Consider the following 14,696-nt stretch of genomic DNA (forward strand, 5'->3'; position numbering starts at 1 on the left):
CGCACTTTCAGAATTGTGAGATAAGCGTAATCAAAATGAAGTTATGCTAATCGAAATAGTATGGGTTGTTCATCACAACAAATGCAACACCAGCAATTGGAGATATACCAGACAACACACACAGGAAGAGAATAAGGCATCAATGTCTAGGAGAAATTGTCCTCACAGAAATCCCTTGGAATTGCGTAGAGACAAGAGTCTAAAATTTTCACTTAACATAGCCCTAAAAATCTACATTAGATACCTGATATTACCTGACCAGTAGAGATGAAGAAGTACAGTAAAAGAAATAGGAAGTACCATTTTCAGTTCCAAAGATATTGAAGGCCCAAAAGATAAGCTTTCAAACAACTAGACTGCAAAACGCTATGCAGTCCAAGTGTTGAAAATGGAGGTCAGGAAAACACTGAAGAACAAAAGGGTCTCAGAATCACAAAAGGCAGAATACCAGAAAAGGGGAAGAGAAAGTCTAAAGTCGAGCCAAAAGATATCAGAACACTCAGTGGATGTGATAATATCAGGGCTAAAATTCAGTCCTTAGCAGACTAGATAATGCAGAGGGACGCGTGAATGACTGTGAAGACAGGGGAACCGAAATCCCTCGGTCAGATTCGGACATAGGAAAGCAAGTGAAAAACAATGAAAATATTGCTGTTGTATCCTGGGTTAAGACAGGGCATGAAAGACTAGAATTCATAAGAGTCCCAGATGGAAAAGCAAGAGATAAAGAAATAAAATATGTCTGAAAATTTATCTGTAGAAATATCAGACTGAAACTTGTTGAAAGCCAAGAAAAAATCATCTATGCGAATTCAGGAATTACACAGCATCCAAAGGAGGTGGAATCCCAATAGACCTACCAGCAGCTGTATGATTCCATTCAACAAAGTTCACGAATATCACAGTGATTTAAAATGCACCTGGAGGAAACAACATAGTCACAAGGGAACCTCCAGAGGGGTTTCAGCTTATAACTCGGCAGCAATATTGCAGGACAGGGAGGAGTGCCAGGACACATACCATATCCTGAATGGCCAAAGGCTGCCACCTAGGGTAGCCTATGCCACATGACCACCATTTCTAATAACGGCAGAGCTAGAGCAATCCACAGACCGGCAAATCATAAAAGAATTCAGCAGTTCAAAACTTCTTCTAAAAGGAAGGTTGAGAAATACTCCCCGGAATAGAAAAGCAGCAAGATGAAATGGAAAGAAGAAAACCATTATTGGAAATGCAAGAAGAGCATGAGTGGCAAAGAAGAAACAAGAAGAAGGCAAGGAGGACATCAAAACCTTAAAGATTGGAGAGGGAAGCAGGAAATTATAGGTGATTGGAAGCACTGTCTTAAGTGAATCAGCTTATTTGACTCTCTGTTTGAAGCGAAAGGAGAGATGCATGTCCTGACGTGTTTGCAAAACAAGCGAGAAGCAGACCAACAAAGAATCAAACCAACAAACATGCACCAAAATGGTACGGTTGGCTGACATATACCATGGGAAACATGATTATTCAAAAGAAAATACTCAAGGTGATGTCAAGGATCATTCAGCACGCATCGACCCAGTATTGTGGCTTGCATGTACTCAGCAAACTTGTATTCGGAAATCAGAGGCGTGCATTCATATTCGTAAATATAGATTCATAAGAGCATATCGTGACCTCACCCAAATGCCGATTTGGAATCCAATGGATTCCTAGTCCGTGATGTAGTCTTGTATGTCTTCCAACAGGATGAAGGAATGCCATATTCTACGCTACGTAGAGAAGAATTTTAAGAAGCCTATAACAAAGGCAAGTAGCTCTGCCAAAGTGTACTAAGAGCAAAAGAGATAGACAGTAAAGTGCACATTGGGGTTGGTTTCATTTCTTGGAAATTCAGCCCCCATGAAACCAATAGATCCATGTCCTGAGAGTGTGGGTTTTTCAGCAGAAATCATGCGACGCATATGTATTCCGGTTGTACGGATATTATAGGAACATAAGTCTCCTTTACTGGGTCTCTGTGTACTGTGAACTCTTAGAAAGTTTAAAGACGTGTGAAACCTTCAACTGAAAAGGGACACACTTCTCTCCGTTGGTACTGTGCATACAGATCTGAACAAAGGGAAAGAGGGAAGAAGAAAGGCCCATGGGATGCTACTGGGCAGAACCACATTTATTTTAGGAACCTCTCGTCGGATGCAGCCCCTCCCCCAACACTGACAAGATGCAGCAGCCATTGGGGATGGCAGTTACCGGTTTGATTCCAGGTGGAATGTTGGTGTGTTCCACGAGGCTTGTTGTGGCTGTTGGATCCTAGGTAACCGGGCCGAGTTCTGTGGGTGGATCAGTGTGATGGAGGGGCTGCAGGCCTCTGTGGAGCTTGGCTTAGGTGTTTGGTCCGGGAAGCTGTGTAAGTTCGAGATACTTCTGCTGCCCAAAGACCTGAGTTCACAGGTCAGTTTCCAGAACCTGAAAGGGCAGACAGTGGAAGATCTGCCTGTCATCAGCTTACTGGTGAGGCTCCGAGGTACTTTCAGACTTGCCCAGTCCTGGTGAAGTCGACTTTAGGGGAGTCACGAAGAGAAGCTGGCCGAAAAGCTGGCTGCACGCATTGAGGAGAGATGCGAACACATGGATGAGAGATGTTCTGCTACAATGGAGAATACTGGCGTGGAGACAGCTGTAGAGGATACCAGGCTCAAAAGACATTCAGGAGACATATTGAACCTCGCTGATACTGGCAGAAACATACGGAGTGCCAACGTGGACTTGAGGAATTTCCTCAATTCTCTTCTCCAAGAACGGGTCCAAGGTCCCTGACGTGTGCAAGAGAAGAGATGGCAGAGATGATCAAAACGCTCCTGTTCTTGGAAGAGGTCGTGAGAATCCACACGTCCCAAGGGGCCTTCCCAAGCCATTCAGACCAAAATTCACCAAGCCCAGGTAAGCCTTTTCCCAGGTTTGGGCCTAGCTAGCAAGCACTTGCCCTTCCCTCCCCTCCACTCACGCATCCATTTTGAATGTTCAGTACCTGAGCTGCAATGAAGCCATTAGGAGAAGGGCAAGTCCATCCTAGAATCAGAGTTCCTCCAGCTTCACACTCTGTGAACAACAGTGAACTCCTTAAAGGTCAAATAGTCTCGGCTGAAATAGATAGGAATTGAATACTTAGCTCACACCTAGAAACGATGGCCTTCCGCTAGATTCAACAGATGATGTGTTTATGTCTTCCCTGGGGTGAAGGGAGTGTGGTAAGTGAGGGGAATCTTTGACTGAACTTGAATCTGTATTAGGCCTCAGTTTTTCCAGACAGTATAGGTAAATAGTACAAGTCAGAAAGTGAAGTGTACTGTAAAAGTCGCCAATGACATTAAAGACACAGCTTATGTGGATCGTCTTTCACTTGAGTCAAGCCCCCGGGGGCACTATATCATGTGGGTGCAGACTTGGTTGCGTTAAATGGCTTTACCCAACATGATCGGAAGATTAACTGTTCTCATCACTGATAGAAGAACACCTGGTTCTCCATAGACAAGCATAACTGCAGCAGAGTTGTCCTAGCTATAATGCCTCTAGTTGCTTTTGGATTCAAACCTAAATGTATATATTTGGTTTGTTTCCTCTTGTATTTTCCTAGAGAGGGATGTTACCCCTTGAAATGCCAACATTGGCCAGTAGGTGACAAATAGGACTAAAGGGCACCACATGCCCAAGTTTATCCAAGGTTGGGGGTTATTTCATGTTTCCAATATTTATTTCATGATTCCTGTTGGTCTCGGAGGCTTCAACTGTAAAGAGCAGACATGACTCCTTTAACAGTTTGGACTGCTAGTTTGCATTCTATCTGTCTAGGTTTTCCGTAGAGCTGACAAAATGTTACCAAAATTGACAAGTCTGGCTTCTAGGTCGATTTAGTGTGTTTCAAAAAATAACTTCATTTTCGTATAACTCCCAAAACATGGAAATGAATTCTGTTAAAATTCTTAAAGACTGCAAATGAGATATCAACACAATGTCAAAACAGGTTTCTTTGGACAACCCCTCCCACCACGGCTGTATAAAACAAAGAGCTAAGCAAATATCACATTTCTGTGAAATGTATCTGGATAGTGTTGATTCATCGATGCGCAGTTGGCAGAGAAGAAGTGCAACCTGAACTCATGCGCTCCCTTGTACAGAGAAATGTAAAACTCCACTCACCCAGCCTTTGGCACAGGACACTTGCCGAAGAGAGGTCTGTTACTTCCAAAGACAGGATGAGGCCTCAGGACACCTGGAAGCAGGAGAAGGCAAAGCAGGGAATGGAAACCAGGGCAGGGTCTGACCAACAAGGGTGAAACCCTGTTTAACTTGGACGCACACTCTGAAGCGGACAGGAGACATGAGATTGAAGGTGATGTGCTGAGATTTACAAGAGTGCACAGCAGATGCTTGGCTGACAGAACTCAAAGAAACCAGCGCAAAATATCCCCACAGTTGATTCTGAGACCAAGATCCGTGATGCCAAATTACAGTTAGCAGGGGCATCGGTAAGTGAGGTATAGGGCTACGGTTGATGGCATACGCTGAGTCTCAGGGATCTGGAGTGCGTTGTGGGATGTGGTGGGTCTAATCAAGAGAGCAAACCGAACAGTGTACCAATGATAAATCAACCACACTGGTCGCGCGGTTGAGATTACCGATATGTCCCATGGCCACATCCAGTGCATCTGCAGGACCAGGGACCAATTGGGCATTTTGCCAATAGAGCACGTGTGGGGCTGAATCAGAGCTATCGTGCATCTGGTCTGAGGGATCCAGGGGGCCTTGGGTTTGAAATCAGAATGAAAAGCCTTAGGATCTGCTACATTCATAACCTGGGCTGGGATTATGGTTTGGTTTGAGGCACAGGATGCGCAACAGCTCTGTGGTGGCCTTCGTGCACCCGTGCCACAAGGATGATAGGACAAGGTAGAGTGGTCCAAGTCCACAGCGTGAGAAGAGGAAGCATTTCCTTCAGCACTATCTCCCAAAATCGGATGCTACATTTTGGATGGCACCGGCACGGTACGGCAGCGAGGACACCAAGGTCGGTCTGCGGGATCATTCCAGCAGGCCCTGATTTGTGACATCCATGGATGTGCTTCCACTGGTGTTTCAGTAGACAGAGAAGCTCTGGGAAGAACTGCTTTCATTGGGACATTCCCGTGGCACTACAAAGCACAAGCGCACTCTCAGTTTGCTGTTTTGGAAACATTCCAAAATGACATAGAGCCGAATGCAGAGCTAAGAACCTTTAGAATCCTCATTACCACAAGAGGCCGTGTCCTGCGCACTTTCAGAATTGTGAGATAAGCCTAATCAAAATGAAGTTATGCTAATCGAAATAGTATGGGTTGTTCATCACAACAAATGCAACACCAGCAATTGGATATATACCAGACAACACACACAGGAACAGAATATGGCATCAATGTCTAGGAGAAATTGTCCTCACAGAAAACCCTTGGAATTGCGTAGAGACAAGAGTCTAAAATTTTCACTTAACATAGCCCTAAAAATCTACATTAGATACCTGATATTACCTGACCAGTAGAGATGAAGAAATACAGTAAAAGAAACAGGAAGTACCATTTTCAGTTCCAAAGATATTGAAGGCCCAAAAGATAAGCTTTCAAACAACTAGACTGCAAAACGCTATGCAGTCCAAGTGTTGAAAATGTAGGTCAGGAAAACACTGAAGAACCAAAGGATCTCAGAATCACAAAAGGCAGAATACCAGAAAAGGGGAAGAGAAAGTCTAAAGACGAGCCAAAAGATATCAGAAAACTCAGTGGATGTGATAATATCAGGGCTAAAATTCAGACCTTAGCAGACTAGATAATGCAGAGGGACGCGTGAATGACTGTGAAGACAGGGGAACAGAAATCCCTCGGTCAGATTCGGACATAGGAAAGCAAGTGCAAAACAATGAAAATATTGCTGTTGTATCCTGGGTTAAGACAGGGCATGAAAGACTAGAATTCATAAGAGTCCCAGATGGAAAAGCAAGAGATAAAGAAATAAATTATGTCTGAAAATTTATCTGTAGAAATATCAGACTGAAACTTGTTGAAAGCCAAGAAAATATCATCTATGCGAATTCAGGAATTACACAGCATCCAAAGGAGGTGAAATCCCAAGAGACCTACCAGCAGCTGTATGATTCCAATCAACAAAGTTCACGAATATCACAGTGATTTAAAATGCACCTGGAGGAAACAACATAGTCACAAGGGAACCTCCAGAGGGGTTTCAGCTTATAACTCGGCAGCAATATTGCAGGACAGGGAGGAGTGCCAGGACACAGACCATATCCTGAATGGCCAAAGGCTGCCACCTAGGGTAGCCTATGCCACATGACCACCATTTCTAATAACGGCAGAGCTAGAGCAATCCACAGACCGGCAAATCATAAAAGAATTCAGCAGTTCAAAACTTCTTCTAAAAGGAAGGTTGAGAATACTCCCCGGAATAGAAAAGCAGCAAGATGAAATGGAAAGAAGAAAACCATTATTGGAAATGCAAGAAGAGCATGAGTGGCAAAGAAGAAACAAGAAGAAGGCAAGGAGGACATCAAAACCTTAAAGATTGGAGAGGGAAGCAGGAAATCATAGGTGATTGGAAGCACTCTCTTAAGTGAATCAGCTTATTTGACTCTCTGTTTGAAGCGAAAGGAGAGATGCATGTCCTGACGTGTTTGCAAAACAAGCGAGAAGCAGACCAACAAAGAATCAAACCAACAAACATGCACCAAAATGGTACGGTTGGCTGACATATACCATGGGAACCATGAATATTCAAAAGAAAATACTCAAGGTGATGTCAAGGATCATTCAGCACGCATCGACCCAGTATTGCGGCTTGCATGTACTCAGCACACTTGTATTCGGAAATCAGAGGCGTGCATTCATATTCGTAAATATAGATTCATAAGAGCATATCGTGACCTCACCCAAATGCCGATTTGGAATCCAATGGATTCCTAGTCCGTGATATAGTCTTGTATGACTTCCAACAGGACGAAGGAATGCCATATTCTACGCTACGTAGAGAAGAATTGTAAGAAGCCTATAACAAAGGCAAGTAGCTCTGCCAAAGTGTACTAAGAGCAAAAGAGACAGACAGTAAAGTGCACATTGGGGTTGGTTTCATTTCTTGGAAATTCAGCCCCCATGACACCAATAGATCCATGTGCTGAGAGTGTGGGTTTTTCAGCAGAAATCATGCGACGCATATGTATTCCGGTTGTACGGATATTATAGGAACATAAGTCTCCTTTACTGGGTCTCTGTGTACTGTGAACTCTTAGAAAGTTTAAAGACGTGTGAAACCTTCAACTGAAAAGGGACACAATTCTCTCCATTGGTACTGTGCATACAGATCTGAACAAAAGGAAAGAGGGAAGAAGAAAGGCCCATGGGACGCTAGTGGGCAGAACCACATTTACTTTAGGAACCTCTCGTCAGATGCAGCCCCTCCCCAAACACTGACAAGATGCAGCAGCCAATGGGGATGGCAGTTACTGGATGGATTCCAGGTGGAATGTTGGTGTGTTCCACGAGGCTTGTTGTGGCTGTTGGATCCTAGGTAACCGGGCCGAGTTCTGTGGGTGGATCAGTGTGATGGAGGGGCTGCAGGCCTCTGTGGAGCTTGGCTTAGGTGTTTGGTCCTGGAAGCTGTGTAAGTTCGAGATACTTCTGCTGCCCAAAGACCTGAGTTCACAGGTCAGTTTCCAGAACCTGAAAGGGCAGACAGTGGAAGATCTGCCTGTCATCAGCTTACTGGTGAGGCTCCGAGGTACTTTCAGACTTGCCCAGTCCTGGTGAAGTCGCCTTTAGGGGAGTCACGAAGAGAAGCTGACCGAAAAGCTGGCTGCACGCATTGAGGAGAGATGCGAACACATGGATGATAGATGTTCTGCTACAATGGAGAATACTGGCGTGGAGACAGCTGTAGAGGATACCAGGCTCAAAAGACATTCAGGAGACATATTGAACCTCGCTGATACTGGCAGAAACATACGGAGTGCCAACGTGGACTTGAGGAAGTTCCTCAATTCTCTTCTCCAAGAACGGGTCCAAGGTCCCTGACGTGTGCAAGAGAAGAGATGGCAGAGATGATCAAAACGCTCCTGTTCTTGGAAGAGGTCCTGAGGATCCACACGTCCCAAGGGGCCTTCCCAAGCCATTCAGACCAAAATTCACCAAGCCCAGGTAAGCCTTTTCCCAGGTTTGGGCCTAGCTAGCAAGCACTTGCCCTTCCCTCCCCTCCACTCACGCATCCATTTTGAAGGTTCAGTACCTGAGCGGCAATGAAGCCATTAGGAGAAGGGCAAGTCCCTCCTAGAATCAGAGTTCCTCCAGCTTCACACTCTGTGAACAACAGTGAACTCCTTAAAGGTCAAATAGTCTCGGCTGAAATAGATAGGAATTGAATACTTAGCTCACACCTAGAAACGATGGCCTTCCGCTAGATTCAGCAAATGTTGTGTTTATGTCTTCCCTGGGGTGAAGGGAGAGTGGTAAGTGAGGGGAATCTTTGACTGAACTTGAATCTGTATTAGGCCTCAGTTTTTCAAGACAGTATAGGTAAATAGTACAAGTCAGAAAATGAACTTTACTGAAAAAGTCGCCAATGACATAAATGACACAGTTTATGTGGATCGTCGTTCAATTGAGTCAAGCCCACGGGGGCACTATATAATGTGGGTGCAGACTTGGTTGCGTTAAATGGCTTTACCCAACATGATCGGAAGATTAACTGTTCTCATCACTGATAGAAGAACACCTGGTTCTCCATAGACAAGCATAAGTGCAGCAGGGTTCTCCTAGCTATAATGCCTCTAGGTGCTTTTGGATTCAAACCTAAATGTATATATTTGGTTTGTTTCCTGTTGTATTTTCCTAGAGAGGGATGTTACCCCTTGAAATGACAACATTGGCCAGTAGGTTACAAATAGGACTAAAGGGCACCACATGCCCAAGTGTATCCAAGGTTGGGGGTTATTTCATGTTTCCAATAGTTATTTCATGGTTCCTGTTGGTCTCGGAGGCTTCAACCGTAAAGAGCTGACATGACCCCTTTAACAGTTTGGACTGCTTGTTTGCATTCTATCTGTCTAGGTTTTCCGTAGAGCTGACAAAATGTTACCAAAATTGACAAGTCTGGCTTCTAGGTCGATTTAGTGTGTTTCAAAAAATAACTTCATTTTCGTATAACTCCCAAAACATGGAAATGAATTCTGTTAAAATTCTTAAAGACTGCAAATGAGATATCAACACAATGTCAAAAAAGCTTTCTTTGGACAACCCCTCCCACCACGGCTGTATAGAAACCAAGAGCAAAGCAAATATCACATTTCTGTGAAATGTATCTGGATAGTGTTGATTCATCGATGCCCAGTTGGCAGAGAAGAAGTGCAACCTGCACTCCCGCGCTCCCTTGTACAGAGAAATGTAAAATTCCACTCACCCAGCCTTTGGCACAGGACACTTGCCGAAGATAGGTCTGTTACTTCCAAAGACAGGATGAGGCCTCAAGACACCTGGAAGCAGGAGAAGGCAAAGCAGGGAATGGAAACCAGGGCAGGGTCTGACCAACAAGGGTGAAACCCTGTTTAACTTGGACGCACCCTCTCAAGCGGACAGGAGACATGAGATTGAAGGTGATGTGCTGAGATTTACAAGAGTGCACAGCAGATGCTTGGCTGACAGAACTCAAAGAAGATAGCACAAAATATCCCCACAGTTGATTCTGAGACCAAGATCCGTGATGCCAAATTACAGTTAGCAGGAGCATCGGTAAGTGAGGTATAGGGCTACGGTTGATGGCATACGCTGAGTCTCAGGGATCTGGAGTGCGTTGTGGGATGTGGTGGGTCTAAACAAGAGAGCAAACCGAACAGTGTACCAATGAAAAATCAAACACACTGGTAGCGCGATTGAGATTACCGATATGTCCCATGGCCACACCCAGTGCATCTGCAGGACCAGGGACCAATTTTTGCATTTTTCCAATAGAGCACGTGTGGGGCTGAATCAGAGCTATCGTGCAACTGGTCTCAGGGATCCAGGGGGCCTTGGGTTTGAAATCAGAATGAAAAGCCTTAGGATCTGCTACATTCATAACCTGGGCTGGGATTATGGTTTGGTTTGAGGCACAGGATGCGCAACAGCTCTGTGGTGGCCTTCGTGCACCCGTGCCACAAGGATGATAGGACAAGGTAGAGTGGTCCAAGTCCACAGCGTGAGAAGAGGAAGCATTTCCTTCAGCACTATCTCCCAAAATCGGATGCTACATTTTGGATGGCACCGGCACGGTACGGCAGCGAGGACACCAAGGTCGGTCTGCGGGATTATTCCAGCAGGCCCTGATTTGTGACATCCATGGATGTGCTTCCACTGGTGTTTCAGTAGACAGAGAAGCTCTGGGAAGAACTGCTTTCATTGGGACATTCCCGTGGCACTACAAAGCACAAGCGCACTCTCAGTTTGCTGTTTTGGAAACAATCCAAAATGACATAGAGCAGAATGCAGAGCTGAGAACCTTTAGAATCCTCATTTCCACAAGAGGCCGTGTCCTGCGCACTTTCAGAATTGTGAGATAAGCGTAATCAAAATGAAGTTATGCTAATCGAAATAGTATGGGTTGTTCATCACAACAAATGCTACACCAGCAATTGGAGACATACCAGACAACACACACAGGAACAGAATATGGCATCAATGTCTAGGAGAAATTGTCCTCACAGAAATCCCTTGGAATTGCGTAGAGACAAGAGTCTAAAATTTTCACTTAACATAGCCCTAAAAATCTACATTAGATACCTGATATTACCTGACCAGTAGAGATGAAGAAGTACAGTAAAAGAAATAGGAAGTACCATTTTCAGTTCCAAAGATATTGAAGGCCCAAAAGATAAGCTTTCAAACAACTAGACTGCAAAAGGCTATGCAGTCCACGTGTTGAAAATGGAGTCAGGAAAACACTGAAGAACAAAAGGGTCTCAGAATCACAAAAGGCAGAATACCAGAAAAGGGGAAGAGAAAGTCTAAAGACGAGCCAAAAGATATCAGAAATCTCAGTGGATGTGATAATATCAGGGCTAAATTTCAGTCCTTAGCAGACTAGATAATGCAAAGGGACGCGTGAATGACTGTGAAGACAGGGGAACAGAAATCCCTCGGTCAGATTCGGACATAGGAAAGCAAGTGCAAAACAATGAAAATATTGCTGTTGTATCCTGGGTTAAGACAGGGCATGAAAGACTAGAATTCATAAGAGTCCCAGATGGAAAAGCAAGAGATAAAGAAATAAATTATGTCTGAAAATTTATCTGTAGAAATATCAGACTGAAACTTGTTGAAAGCCAAGAAAATATCATCTATGCGAATTCAGGAATTACACAGCATCCAAAGGAGGTGAAATCCCAAGAGACCTACCAGCAGCTGTATGATTCCAATCAACAAAGTTCACGAATATCACAGTGATTTAAAATGCACCTGGAGGAAACAACATAGTCACAAGGGAACCTCCAGAGGGGTTTCAGCTTATAACTCGGCAGCAATATTGCAGGACAGGGAGGAGTGCCAGGACACAGACCATATCCTGAATGGCCAAAGGCTGCCACCTAGGGTAGCCTATGCCACATGACCACCATTTCTAATAACGGCAGAGCTAGAGCAATCCACAGACCGGCAAATCATAAAAGAATTCAGCAGTTCAAAACTTCTTCTAAAAGGAAGGTTGAGAATACTCCCCGGAATAGAAAAGCAGCAAGATGAAATGGAAAGAAGAAAACCATTATTGGAAATGCAAGAAGAGCATGAGTGGCAAAGAAGAAACAAGAAGAAGGCAAGGAGGACATCAAAACCTTAAAGATTGGAGAGGGAAGCAGGAAATCATAGGTGATTGGAAGCACTCTCTTAAGTGAATCAGCTTATTTGACTCTCTGTTTGAAGCGAAAGGAGAGATGCATGTCCTGACGTGTTTGCAAAACAAGCGAGAAGCAGACCAACAAAGAATCAAACCAACAAACATGCACCAAAATGGTACGGTTGGCTGACATATACCATGGGAAACATGATTATTCAAAAGAAAATACTCAAGGTGATGTCAAGGATCATTCAGCACGCATCGACCCAGTATTGCGGCTTGCATGTACTCAGCACACTTGTATTCGGAAATCAGAGGCGTGCATTCATATTCGTAAATATAGATTCATAAGAGCATATCGGGACCTCACCCAAATGCCGATTTGGAATCCACTGGATTCCTAGTCCGTGATGTAGTCTTGTATGTCTTCCAACAGGATGAAGGAATGCCATATTCTACGCTACGTAGAGAAGAATTGTAAGAAGCCTATAACAAAGGCAAGTAGCTCTGCCAAAGTGTACTAAGAGCAAAAGAGACAGACAGTAAAGTGCACATTGGGGTTGGTTTCATTTCTTGGAAATTCAGCCCCCATGAAACCAATAGATCCATGTCCTGAGAGTGTGGGTTTTTCAGCAGAAATCATGCGACGCATATGTATTCCGGTTGTACGGATATTATAGGAACATAAGTCTCCTTTACTGGGTCTCTGTGTACTGTGAACTCTTAGAAAGTTTAAAGACGTGTGAAACCTTCAACTGAAAAGGGACACACTTCTCTCCATTGGTACTGTGCATACAGATCTGAACAAAAGGAAAGAGGGAAGAAGAAAGGCCCATGGGACGCTAGTGGGCAGAACCACATTTACTTTAGGAACCTCTCGTCGGATGCAGCCCCTCCCCCAACACTGACAAGATGCAGCAGCCATTGGGGATGGCAGTTACCGGTTGGATTCCAGGTGGAATGTTGGTGTGTTCCACGAGGCTTGTTGTGGCTGTTGGATCCTAGGTAACCGGGCCGAGTTCTGTGGGTGGATCAGTGTGATGGAGGGGCTGCAGGCCTCTGTGGAGCTTGGCTTAGGTGTTTGGTCCGGGAAGCTGTGTAAGTTCGAGATACTTCTGCTGCCCAAAGACCTGAGTTCACAGGTCAGTTTCCAGAACCTGAAAGGGCAGACAGTGGAAGATCTGCCTGTCATCAGCTTACTGGTGAGGCTCCGAGGTACTTTCAGACTTGCCCAGTCCTGGTGAAGTCGACTTTAGGGGAGTCACGAAGAGAAGCTGGCCGAAAAGCTGGCTGCACGCATTGAGGAGAGATGCGAACACATGGATGAGAGATGTTCTGCTACAATGGAGAATACTGGCGTGGAGACAGCTGTAGAGGATACCAGGCTCAAAAGACATTCAGGAGACATATTGAACCTCGCTGATACTGGCAGAAACATACGGAGTGCCAACGTGGACTTGAGGAAGTTCCTCAATTCTCTTCTCCAAGAACGGGTCCAAGGTCCCTGACGTGTGCAAGAGAAGAGATGGCAGAGATGATCAAAACGTTCCTGTTCTTGGAAGAGGTCTTGAGAATCCACACGTCCCAAGGGGCCTTCCCAAGCCATTCAGACCAAAATTCACCAAGCCCAGGTAAGCCTTTTCCCAGGTTTGGGCCTAGCTAGCAAGCACTTGCCCTTCCCTCCCCTCCACTCACGCATCCATTTTGAAGGTTCAGTACCTGAGCGGCAATGAAGCCATTAGGAGAAGGGCAAGTCCCTCCTAGAATCAGAGTTCCACCAGCTTCACACTCTGTGAACAACAGTGAATTCCTTAAAGTTCAAATAGTCTCGGCTGAAATAGATAGGAATTGAATACATAGCTCACACCTAGAAACGATGGCCTTCTGCTACATTCAGCAAATGTTGTGTTTATGTCTTCCCGGGGGTGAAGGGAGTGTGGTAAGTGAGGGGAATCTTTGACTGAACTTGAATCTGTATTAGGCCTCAGTTTTTCAAGACAGTATAGGAAAATAGTACAAGTCAGAAAGTGAAGTTTACTGTAAAAGTCGCCAATGACATTAAAGACACAGCTTATGTGGATCGTCTTTCACTTGAGTCAAGCCCCCGGGGGCACTATATCATGTGGGTGCAGACTTGGTTGCGTTAAATGGCTTTACCCAACATGATCGGAAGATTAACTGTTCTCATCACTGATAGAAGAACACCTGGTTCTCCATAGACAAGCATAAGTGCAGCAGGGTTCTCCTAGCTATAATGCCTCTTGGTGCTTTTGGATTCAAACCTAAATGTATATATTTGGTTTGTTTCCTCTTGTATTTTCCTAGAGAGGGATGTTACCCCTTGAAATGCCAACATTGGCCAGTCGGTGACAAATAGGACTAAAGGGCACCACATGCCCAAGTGTATCCAAGGTTGGGGGTTATTTCATGTTTCCAATAGTTATTTCATGGTTCCTGTTGGTCTCGGAGGCTTCAACCGTAAAGAGCTGACATGACCCCTTTAACAGTTTGGACTGCTAATTTGCATTCTATCTGTCTAGGTTTTCCGTAGAGCTGACAAAATGTTACCAAAATTGACAAGTCTGGCTTCTAGGTCGATTTAGTGAGTTTGAAAAAAATAACTTCACTTTCGTATAACTCCCAAAACATGGAAATGAATTCTGTTAAAATTCTTAAAGACTGCAAATGAGATATCAACACAATGTCAAAACAGGTTTCTTTGGACAACCCCTCCCACCACGGCTGTATAGAAACCAAGAGCTAAGCAAATATCACATTTCTGTGAAATGTATCTGGATAGTGTTGATTCATCGATGCCC

Source organism: Vicugna pacos, unplaced genomic scaffold, assembly GCF_048564905.1.
Source record: "Vicugna pacos unplaced genomic scaffold, VicPac4 scaffold_20, whole genome shotgun sequence".
Taxonomy (NCBI): domain Eukaryota; kingdom Metazoa; phylum Chordata; class Mammalia; order Artiodactyla; family Camelidae; genus Vicugna; species Vicugna pacos.